Raw genomic sequence first — 12,118 nt, forward strand, 5'->3', positions numbered from 1 at the left:
CATGCCCAGTGCATATAAATTGGTTGAAAAATCAAATTTGTTTCCTTGGGTGCATGCAAGAAATGGGAATGAATTTCAAACACCAGGGCACTGTTGATTGCCGGCAAAACGTTGAGATACTTTGTTTTTTCTAGTGAATCTATAACTCGTCTGAAATTCATGAAACTTGACATGCTATCATGGAAGGGCACCGGACATGCTGTGATATTTTTCGTGTCCATTATGAGAGAACGCGCACTCGAATAATGACAGCCAACGAAGGCATTTTGAAAAAATAGCCGCCACTTTTATATCTCAAACCTTTGTATAATTCAAACCGTGTGCGTTCTGTTAACCATTCACGTGAGGCCACATGTCTTGGTTTTAATGGCTATAGGAGGTGCCGTGTGGACAGCTGCTTGACTGAACCGGAGGCGTGCGAGCGCAGTCCGTTGCGCAGGCTCACCGGGAAGCGTACAAGCTGTTCATCGCAGGATCTGTGCATCTCTTCAACGCAAACGGTTCAGATTACGGTATGCAAATTAAAGCCAGACTTCGGTGCTAAGCCAAGAGACAATACGATTTCTCAAAATATGCAGCTACAAATCAATTGAACTATCTATTGTTTGCAACTAAAATTCAGTAATTAAGCATAGATTTCATTCATACTGGAGATTAAGCAGTTGTTCTCACCGGGAAGCGAGACAGCCTTGGACCGCTGCTCGCCTCGCTCCCACTGGTCTATATTAATGGCGCCGCCGAGCGGCCGCAACCCCCATCCTCGCCACACACACAATTCGTCTCTCTCCGCGCGCATCCTTGACGCCGCTCTGAGTCCTCAAAGCCGTCAGTGTACGAGGATGCCACCGAAGCGACCCATCGGAGGGAGTGGCGACGCTGGGGCTGCTGAAGCGCCGAAGCACGGCGTGAATATGGAGACAGAGGTTTCCGTCGCCGCCGACGAGGTGGAGAACGAGGCTGCCAACAAGCAGAGGCGGGTCGAGAAAGAACCGCAATCGACTCCAGCAGGTCTAGACTTCATCAACAACCTCCCCGATGATATGTTGATAGTCATCATATCCCTCCTCCCAATCAAATATTGGGCGAGGACAACCGCCCTTCCCGGCGCTGGCGCCCCCTATGGCTCCGCACCCTGTCGACCTCCTCGACGCCCACGAGCTCTGCCATGGCTATCGCCAAAGCTTGGATGTGTCCTCCCAGATCCTCGGCAGTCACGATGCCCAATCAAAGGCCTTATCACGGGCAAGTTCCATTCCAATGGCAAGGACCGAGCCAAGCTTGACGAGTGGTTCCGATCCCCCGCCATAGATCAGCTCGAGAAGCTAATTTATAATGATGGGCATATGCGCTTGCTGCCAACGTCCGTGCTCCGCTTCGCGCCCACACTGCGCCTCGCCAAGTTCATGAACTGCCATTACCCCCCCCCCCCTTAATGTCGTGCCCGCTCTTTTTCTACCACTACTAAAGCACCTCGAGCTCGTCGCCGTCCGCATCCCAAAGGATGACATGGAGTGCCTGCTCCGCGGCTGTACTGCACTCGAGTTCCTTCATCTTCAGGCGATGAATTGGTCGAGTACCTTGCACATCACCTCCAAGACTCTCCGGACTATTTATGTGTGTTGCTAGTGCTGCAACGAGAGATCACAAAAGGTGGACCACAATATGGTCATCCAGGACACACCTTCACTTGAGAGATTACTTGTAGTTGATCAACAAGGTCCAACAAGAATCAATGTCATTTCTGCACCGAAATTGAAAGTGGTGGGCCACTCATCTGTACAATACTACAACTTTCAGGTACAACAGTCACCTTATATACCTCTCCTTCTTGATATCAACGTTATTTTTAGTTTTGAAGATGTATGTTCGAACGTCATCCAGCGAAGCTTCACCCAGACTTTGGGCACAATGAAGATCTTGGCACTAGAATCTGCCAGCCCCAACCTGGACCAAGTTGTTAGTTGCCTGAGATGCTTTCCGTGCCCGAAGAAGTTGTATATTGAGGTGATGTTCCTTTCCTATTAAATGTTAACCAGAAGGGAGTTCAATTTTTTGCACCTTTTCCCAAGTTTACAATGACAATGTACTACGATTTCTGAAGGAATTTTGGAGGATTTTAGGACATACACCCCCACCCCATATTGGTTGCTTCATTCATATGGTTACAATCGTCCATAAGCATTTCTCCTTTGGATTCATTTGTACTAGTTTTCTTAGGGAAAATTTCATCCAATCGAACCTCTGGTGAAGAAGGCTGCATGTTTGTAGATTGTAATCAAATGCCCATATTAATCATACCAGATCGAAGATGGCACGTTGGTGCATTTTACAAATCCTGCAAACCAAATGGGCGTGTAGCAGTGTTCAAAACTGCATGTAGGCACTAACACATTCTCTTCTTTTGCAGATAATAATAGGACCGGAGGTGGATAATGTTTATAACGACAATCACATCGAATGCCTGGATTTGCATCTCTCAAATATTACTTTGAAATCCTACCGAGGGACCTTACTGGAGATTACACTCGCCAGGTTCTTTCTTGCCAGAGCAAAGGTGCTGATGGTACTGAGGTTGAACACACATTTAATTAGGAAAGATCAATGGTATGATTATCAGAGCCGGCAGGTATTGTGGAATGGAAGTGCCTCCAAAAATGCCAAACTTCGTATTGGAAGAGCATATGGCAAAGCAATTGGAAGTCATTGTGTCAAACCCATACATGACTTGTCAGCGGCTGATCCCTTTTCAGAAATGACGCAGCTTGCAATGTTTTAATTTGGGCGTTGTAATCTTTGAATTTGAACCTTGCAATATTTATGGTACTTGTTATATTGAACCGTTTCTGTTCACTTGTCTCAAGGCAAACAGCTCATCCAGGTGAACCGCATGTCGTACATCGCACACACCTTGATCTGGCTGACCGTTTCTTTTGTGTTGCCTAATCACAAACAGTTCATCCGAGTGAATTGTATGCTGTACATCGCACACACCTTGATCCGGCTGACCGTTTCTTTTGTGTTGCCTAATCACAAACAGTTCATCCGAGTGAACCCTATGTTGTACATCACACACACCTTCATCTGGCTGCCCGTTTATTTTGTTGCTCCTCATCGAAAATGGTTAATTGAACTGAATCGTATGCCTTGAATCGCACACGCAACTAAAATCTGAACCGTGTTTGATGCATCCGTCATTGCAAACGTTTTGCACCTTTTTTGACGGTTTTTCTACACCACCGTTTGCTATTATTGCATCGCACACAGTTTTGTCGAAGGGTTTCTGATCGTAGTGTCGCGTTAGCAGCATCCTGTAGTAGTGATATTTCCATCACGAATCATGGTCTGTTGTACAAAAAGAACAACAACAGTTAGAAAATTGCCAAAATAACTTATCATCCTATGTAGAAAGCAAAATACTGACCGTCACCCATCTGGGAACTATCAACTTGTCAGTGTCTCGGTACTTCTGACGTAGAGAATATAAAACAACGTCAGCAGTGTCTGAGTTGAGCATGCTAGTGGGGACAAACACTTTAGCAACAGAACCAACACTGGCATCACATTCGCTATTTTGAAACATCGTCTTTTCACTAGGAAAACACAAAAGATGACCTGGATTAAAACTACTGCAATAACAACAATAGTCATATGAGAGAAAGAAAAAGAGACGGAAATGATACAAGCAAAATCCCTAACTAACCGTTTCCCACGGTTCATGTGCAACCTCGTAACAGCGAAGAAAAACTAATCAACCTTAGCAACATTAGCACCTTCTGCTTGCAGAAAAAGAAGAAAAATAATAAGTTCAAGCACTACAAGTGAACATGTCCAAAATGCCATAAATTAGAAGTACGCCTCATTTACATGTCCTTACCAGCACTATCAGCGTTTGACGACGGGAGTTCCTATGATGTCACCAATATGCCTCTAGTTTTACGGTTTGATGATGGAGGATCTTGTGAGGACAGCAATATGGTTGCACTTTCAGGGTCTGAAGAAAGAATATCCTGGGATGACAGGAGTGCCTCCTACGTCAAGGGGCCAAAAGAAATCGACATAAGTAAATCATCATCCTCAGATGGCACCACCTCCACGCTAAGACACATCGGCATCTTGCAATGCATCACCGTAATCAAGCCCTCCACGCGGGAAATTTTCCGGCGGCAAATCTTCATAATCAGAAAGATTTTCATTCTCAGCAATACCAACACCAGATGATTTGGCATCAAGTATGCTGGCAGCACCAACATCCTCATCAGCAACTTTGCTACCAACATCGCGCCCACTACTTAATGGAACACCACAAGCATCATCTCCAACACTAACGGCAGCCTCACACTCAACATCAGTCATCTGAAAAAATACAAAGTCAGAAAAAGTGAATAATATAAGCAAAACTAACAATCAAAAAAAGCTAGCAAGATGTTCACAGGCTAACTATTACAGCTAAAAAGAAACAGCAGCGAAAACTGCATATAAAATTAATGCAAGCACAGAAAAACAAACCTTAGCAGCATTCACAGCAACATCACCGATCTTGGTACTACTAACATTCAAAGGAACATCACCAATGGTCGAACAAGGCTCGTCCCAACAACAGGACCCTGATTCATAGTACTGAAGCAAAAGCCAATGCTATTATTAGCAACAATAAACACAAGGAATTAAACTACACTAACAAAACGTAGGTATCACCTACAAACTATTAAAGGTATGGGATAGAAAAATGAACATGTAAGGCACATTGGTGTGCATGAAAATTCAAGAATATATACAAACATAATAAAAATAAAAATAACCTTGCACTTATCAGTAGATGGATCATTAACTCCATAGTTAAAAGCAGCCTCAACATCATGACTGGTCTCCTACATGAAAGAAAAATTAATAAACGGATGAACATGATAAAGTTCAACTACAATACTGACAGCAGAACAACATAGTAAAAAAATGCAAACATCAAGGACTAACTCACATCAACAACAGGGGGCTCCAAGCCAGCATCATTCGTATGGTGGTCAGAAAAATTAGCCTCAGTACCATCACCAGCCATGCTATCGGTGGCAACAGCCTCATCCTGCTCAATCTGCCTGATAACAACATTGGCACTTTCTTCATATGGCTTGCAGCGAGAGTCTTGCATAGTTTTGAAATGCTTCATGTTGTTCAACAGATGAACCGAGCTCTAAATTAGTTGAGCAGCACCATCATGCATATCACTAATTAAAATTCTCTCCATCTCAATATAGTCCGCTGCTTCCTCAGCATTAAATTGATGACCTTCAGGAAGCATACCATTGATACAGCTCAGACGCTCAACTGTAGTTGGGACCTTTTGCATCTTAGAACACACATTACTAAAAATATGCTCAGCATGCTCCAACACAGAAACAGCTACATCAATACCAAAACCCTGCCTCTGTGAAGTACTAGCCTTACTAGGGCCAGGGGAACATAACCAGCACCCTCAACACCACGACCATCTCAAAACTCATCGTGCAGAGATGAAATCTTCGGAACCTGAGATGGCATCTCCAGGACTGGCTGTTTATACACTCGAAAAAGACAACCTCCTCTTGAGTTTTCCACTACAAACAAGGGGAAAAGAGTTAATTAATCAATGCAACACACAGGAAAAAATAAACAATATTAATAGATTTAAATCCACAGTACTAACGACCTTTCACTATCAGTGCCAATTCATTAGTATATACAAACAGTTCAGTTAAAAAAGAGATGCAATTCAACCACACATGACACAGCAGTACTAAAAATCATAACTAAACCTCACAAAGCTTAAGAAATGACAAAATCTAAACAGGTAACTCTGCAGTACACATGTTCACTCCAGCAAAAATAGCTATACCTAAAAAAATGTCTGCAAGACACAATAGAAATAAAACTCACTGGGAGCTTCCCAAACACCCAAGTCTTTGGATCTGCGTTGCCTTTTCTTATCAAATCTGCATCTGCCAGATCGGAAAGCTTATCAGGATCCATGAAACATATGCGGGGGACTCGCATGTCAGGATCCGCAGTCTTGCCACGGATAAGGCAGTCAAGGTACATTAGTACATGCCCTATAACACAGCCTGTGATTGCCTTCCCAAGGGTAACACCATCTTGGTACCAGACAATAGCCCTTCCAAGCTCATCAACCATCAGCTGGCAATAAACCATATTAGCCATGTCCTCAATGACGAGATCCTCAAACATTGCTGCCTCTCTGGAAACACGCGGGGCGGCACCAGGCAACACAACCTTCATAAACACAGTAATGAAGAACACTTTGAGAGCAAGGTCATCTTTGCTAGGATCCTTGACAAGCACCTTGAGCCTATCCCTCAAATCCTTTGTCTTGATATCTTTGTTCCTGCTAATGTCAAGCTCTGATCTTAACTTCATCAGAGCATCGTCATATCTGTCCTCTGATGGCCTTGGTGCAGAACGACCACCACGAGGGAACCCAAATAGTTGCTGTATACCAAAGCTAGTGATGTGAAGCTTCTTATTAGCCTCACCCATGTCAAGAGTCATTGTATCAGGATCTATCTTCAGGTACAAAACTCCCATCAGAGGGCGGGAAATGTTAGACTTGACCTTCCACTTGAAGATAGAACCAAAACTAGCTGCATGAACCCTAGCCACATGGCGACTCTCAAGCAATTTAGCACAAGCATCAATCTCTCTCAACGAGCATCGCACAGTTATGTTCAATCGATGTAGGTCACCTTCATCCAAAGCAACTTTTCCGGCATTGCCTCTCACCGGCTTGACCCGACCCATAACGCTAACAGGCTGTAAATGAAAATAAAGAAGGCACGGCTTAATTAAATGAATATAGAAAACAAAACAAACATATGAAGAAGAAAAAAGAAAGATTGCACAAGTTCAACTCTTAAAACAACATCAGTACCACCCTCAATTGATGCAAACAATGATCAGCCCTCACCTGGCCAGCATACCAACCCAGACACAATTAAATCATTGCAAGTACAACTAGTTAGTCATATACAGTACAAACACGTACCACTACATATTCATCTTCAGAATCAACTTCGATATCATCTTCTTCATATACAGGATCTTCAGCTTCGACACGAGCACGCTTCTTCACAACTTTGTTCACCTTCGCAGGAGCAACTTTACGCTTCTTATTTTCCTTCAGCAAAGAGCGCTCTGGAAGAGCAGACGAAGAAGGCTTCTTATTTGACAAAACTCGTGGACTCCGACGAACAGGAGAGCCACCAAGTGTGCTTGGACCAATCTTCACAGCAACACTATCTCCATCAGCTTTGCTATTACCAGGTTGGGAACCAGCTTTCACACGTGGGCTACGCCTCTGTGTGCCATCAGGATTTGGATCTGACATCTTCCTCTTCAAAACAGCTTTCTTTTCCTTAACTTCATCACGAGTAAACACTTGCGTCAAACGAGTCTGCAACAGGTTTGTCTTCACAGGCATGTCAGTTCCATGAGATCCAACATCAACAGTTGAAAAGGCCGCGTCACCACCTTCATCACCTACACCTTTAGGAGTTGAGCAACATCCTCATCACTTCGTTGCACGCAAGCAGCCTTTTGACGCCGTTCCAACTCCTTTCTCCCCTGGAAATCACACTACTTCTTTCTTATCCTTTCATCCTCGAGCTGTAACTGCATAGGAACATCCTCAGCCTGAGTAATAGGCTCAGTGCCATCAACACTCTGTGACTGAGTAATAGACTACTGCAAGCTCCCATCACCATCACCAAAGTTAAGAGAATAAATTCCATCATTAATATCTTTGACAACATCAGCAATGTCCTCAGCAGCAGCATGGCTGTCATTAAGTGCATAAACCAATAACATATGCACACACATATAAAATTAAAACACAATTAACATTGCGGCGACAACATAAATAAGGCGCATAGCATCAGACACAAATAAAAGGAACAATTGATGTAACTAAACACATTTATGTAAGCAAGGCAGTTAAAAAAGAGCAAATATAAGTGAAACACCAACAACACTCACAAGTTCTTCTAGAGGATTTGGTATCTCAAAAATAACATTCACAAGATCTTGAAAGCATTTTGGTTTGTCAGAATCAGGAGGCACCTGCATTCCAACATCTGCAACAACATCATAATCAGCAAAAAAGTAAAAAAAAGAAAAATACATGAACAAGCAATCAGTTGAACTATGAACAATACAAGTGCAAACAATAAAACAATATCACCCCACCACTGGCACACCAAACTTCAAAATGACAACTCTTTCAAGATCGTAGTAGTTCTTCTCAGACTGCTACAAACTATTAAAATGCGTGGACAACAGTTCAAACTACACATGGTGATCAGTACTCCAACCCGTCTGCAGGTCACAGCAACCAAAAAACTAGACACACCACACATTCTAGGGCAAAAATTAACAACTATAAAAATCCATACAACTTGTAAAGTCCATATGACAACACCTATACAACTAAAAACCTATTAAGCACCAGATCTAATAAAACATCAACCGAATTACTGGAAAAATTACATGCATTCAACTTTTCTGGATTGGATGATGTACCCATTGAGATCTACAGACCTAAAATCTGTCGAACCAGAACTGCAAGACACATGAACAAAAATTAGGGTCCTTACCTATTTCAGAAATGAAGCACGACAAACAAAGCAAAACTCTTACCAGAAAACACAAAATCCACCACCGAATCCAGTATCACTGATGCGAACCGCTCGTTCAAGAGAAATGGAACCCTAGTGAATCCAGCCTGAGACAGCACGAGAGCAATAACTTAGAAATACAGGAAAAATCTGTACATAAGGGGACGCAAGGGGAGTCGATGGCAGAGCAAAAGTAGCAAACAAAGCACCCAGACCTCCACCCCTGGAGTTCAACCCGCCGGCCGACGGTCCCGCGGCGAAATAGGAGAAGCAACTTCTATGCGAGAAGAGGAGAGGAGGGGAATAAAGAAGGGATCGATTTGTGGAGGGGAGGGGAGTGGAACGGGGAAGAGCGGAGGTTAAAAGGTGAGTGGGGGAAAACCGACGGTTAAAGCCCACAATCGTGGAAGAAAAATAAAAGAAGGAAAATCCCACTATCTCTGGGCAGTTACTAAAGATAACAGCAAAAATTTACAATAAAAAATTAATATAGAAGGAGAAAACAAACAACTAAAGTACAAATAATAACTCATAACAGTACAATAAAAATTATCAAAAAAGTACAATTGAAATAATAGTTCTTAACGGTGCTGGTTTTTCACCTAAATAAAGATAAGATAATGGGGGCAAGTCATGTTACGGACTCGCCTTCGCATGCGACTCCGCGGCACGCCGCGTCGTCGCCTGCTATGGCTCGTTCCTGGCTCGGCCTTGCCAGGATGGGGGAAGGGGGTCCCGACCCCCCTCCCCCCAGCTCGGCCTCGCGCTAACGCGGCAGTGCGCTCGTTTGATAGGCGTAGTGCGGTTATTCTATCCCCCCCATGCACCTACAAACCCTAAGATAGATAATGGGGGTAAGTCCATACAAGGAAGCTGTGTCAATACAACTATGCCCCTCGGTGCGGTGCTGGTTTTCCCCTAAAAAGATAAGATAATGGGGGCAAGTCATGTTACGGACTCGCCTCCGCATGCGACTCCGTGGCACGCCGCGTCGTCGCCTGCTAGGGATTGTTCCTGGCTCGGCCTCGCTGATGAAGTTGTGTTGGTTGTGCTTCCTGGCGCAGACCTTCTAGGGACAACCATGTTCCCTATTCTCACACCACACCACGAATCTCTTTCTTTTGTCTGACTTGCGGACTATGTAAGGCCGATAGTGTCACACTGCGTACTCTTGTAGCCATGTCTTCGTATCTAGCATTGAGCTGAACACCAGCCCTGGATATATTAAAGGCTTGGACCTTGGATTTATCTTGTTTTCTTCCACTGTCTGAGGCGTTCGCACCACCAATGGCTCCATATCATACATATGTTCCTCAGTCACAACTGCAAGGTGTAGGATCAAAAGTATGTTAGAGGGGGCTGATTAGACTACTTGACCAAATAATGGTCGGTATAAGCATTAAGCATCACATGGAGCATAGTATGATCAATCACACGTAACAAACATAGTATCTCACACACATAATGAACAAAGTAGCACAAATCAAACATAAATAGTAGCAAGAACTCAAAGAGAAACCAACGAATAAAAGCGAGACACACTCTCTCTCTCGAAGCCTAATGATCTATACAAATTCTTTCCCTTTGGCAACAAGTACCAAAAAGTTCGAATAGGTATAGATCTATACGTCTCTCTAGGCACAATCCTCAGCAGCTCCTGAAGGTGACTTCTGGATGGTGGCTCCAGTGTGCGTATATGGCATGGAGAGAAGTGCATCCGCAAAGGCTTTGACTGATGTGTGTTGAGCTGGTGGCGTAGATAGTGGAGGTGGTACAGTGGCAGTGGCAGCAGGTGCAGAGTGAGTGGTCCTCTTGTCTACAACTGGCACGGCAGCAGATCTGGTTGCCCTAGCACTACAAAAAAATACACTTCCGTGATGATACGTGTTTGTCACAGTAGGTCACGTTTTCTGTCATGCTTGTACATCCATGACAAATTTATGACAGAATCAAGATAGTCATACATGTGCTGTCGTAGAAGTGTTCCATGACATTACCAAAATTATCATCACGGAAGTGTCCACTTCCATGACGATAAATCACGTGTCACAGAAGTGCTTTCGTCAAGGGTGACGGACACGTGGCATCCACCGTAACGGAACGCCGTTAAGCTATCGGGTCCGGTTTTGGATCCGATAACCCGTTAACAGCCCGGACCAATGGGGATTTTCCACGTGTAAAATCATCATTGGCCGGAGGAAACACGTGTTGCCTCACCGTTGGGACAGATGTCATCCACTCATTGGACAGGAGGCGCCTATGATAGGTCGACACGTGGCACGGCCCAACAATGGCCCATTCCGGTGAAAAAGGCCGGCCTGGTAAAAAATAGCAGGCCGGCCCATATAAGGCCTACTTGTGTCAGGTCCATTTAAGCCCACGGCCCATACGAGATGTGCCAATTCGGCCCGTCAACGACCCGTTAAAGATTTGACACCATTGCAGCCCATCGTCAGTTCGAGCCTGTTAACAGCCCGCTATATATTTGGGCTCAATATCGGCCCGATCAGATTTTCGCCTGTTAACGACCCATTCAGTGGATGGGCCAATTTTCACGATGTACATTTTTCAGCCTTTTAGCGACCCATTTAAATATTGGGCTAATTTTCGGCCCGGTGTGTCTTTCAGCCTATTGACAGCCCATAAATCAATTGGGCCATTTGTAGTCGGACCTGAGTTTCGGCCTTTTAGAGACCATTTAAGTGTTGGGCCAATTTCCGGCCCGGTGTGTCTTTCAGCCTGGTGACGACCCATATATCTGTTGGGCCATTTGTAGTCGGACCTGAGTTTTGGCCTTTTAGCGACCCATTTAAGTGTTGGGCCTATTCCTGGCCCTGTGTTTCAGCCTGTTAACGGACCATAAATGAGTTGGGCCATTTGTAGTCGGACCTGAGTTTTGGCCTTTTAACGGCCCATGCCCTTCATGGTCCAATACCAGCCCGGTTTCTCTGTCGGCCTGCTAAAGGCCCACAACACAGTTGGGCCATTTACAATATGACCTGACTTTCGGCCTCTTAGCGGCCCATGCTCTTCATGGTCCAGTACAAGCCCGCTGTCTCTTTCGGCCTGCTAAAGGCCCACGGTATAGTTGGGCCATATGTAGCCCGAACTTAGTAACGGCCTGTTAACGGCCCGTGAAATCAATTGGGCCCACCTGTTGCCCTCTTCGATGTCAGCCTGTTAACGACCCGGGAGTTAAGAGGGCCGACCATTAACTTTCGGCCTGGTAACGGCCCATTAACTTAATGGGCCCACTAAAGTTCGTACATGTCTTTAGGCCAAATTAGATAATTTGAGCCCATTACGATGAGCAATTATGCACAGGACCAAAACCGATCAAGCAAAGGTACGGCATACAGGAAAAAATGTTGCACATCCAACATATATTACAGGAAATTACATCCACTCGGCAATCAAAGGTTGATGCCAGTGCAAATAAATGAACAGAACCTAACGATCTA

The sequence above is a fragment of the Aegilops tauschii genome, chromosome 6 (assembly GCF_002575655.3).
Source record: "Aegilops tauschii subsp. strangulata cultivar AL8/78 chromosome 6, Aet v6.0, whole genome shotgun sequence".
Classification (NCBI taxonomy): Eukaryota; Viridiplantae; Streptophyta; class Magnoliopsida; order Poales; family Poaceae; genus Aegilops; species Aegilops tauschii.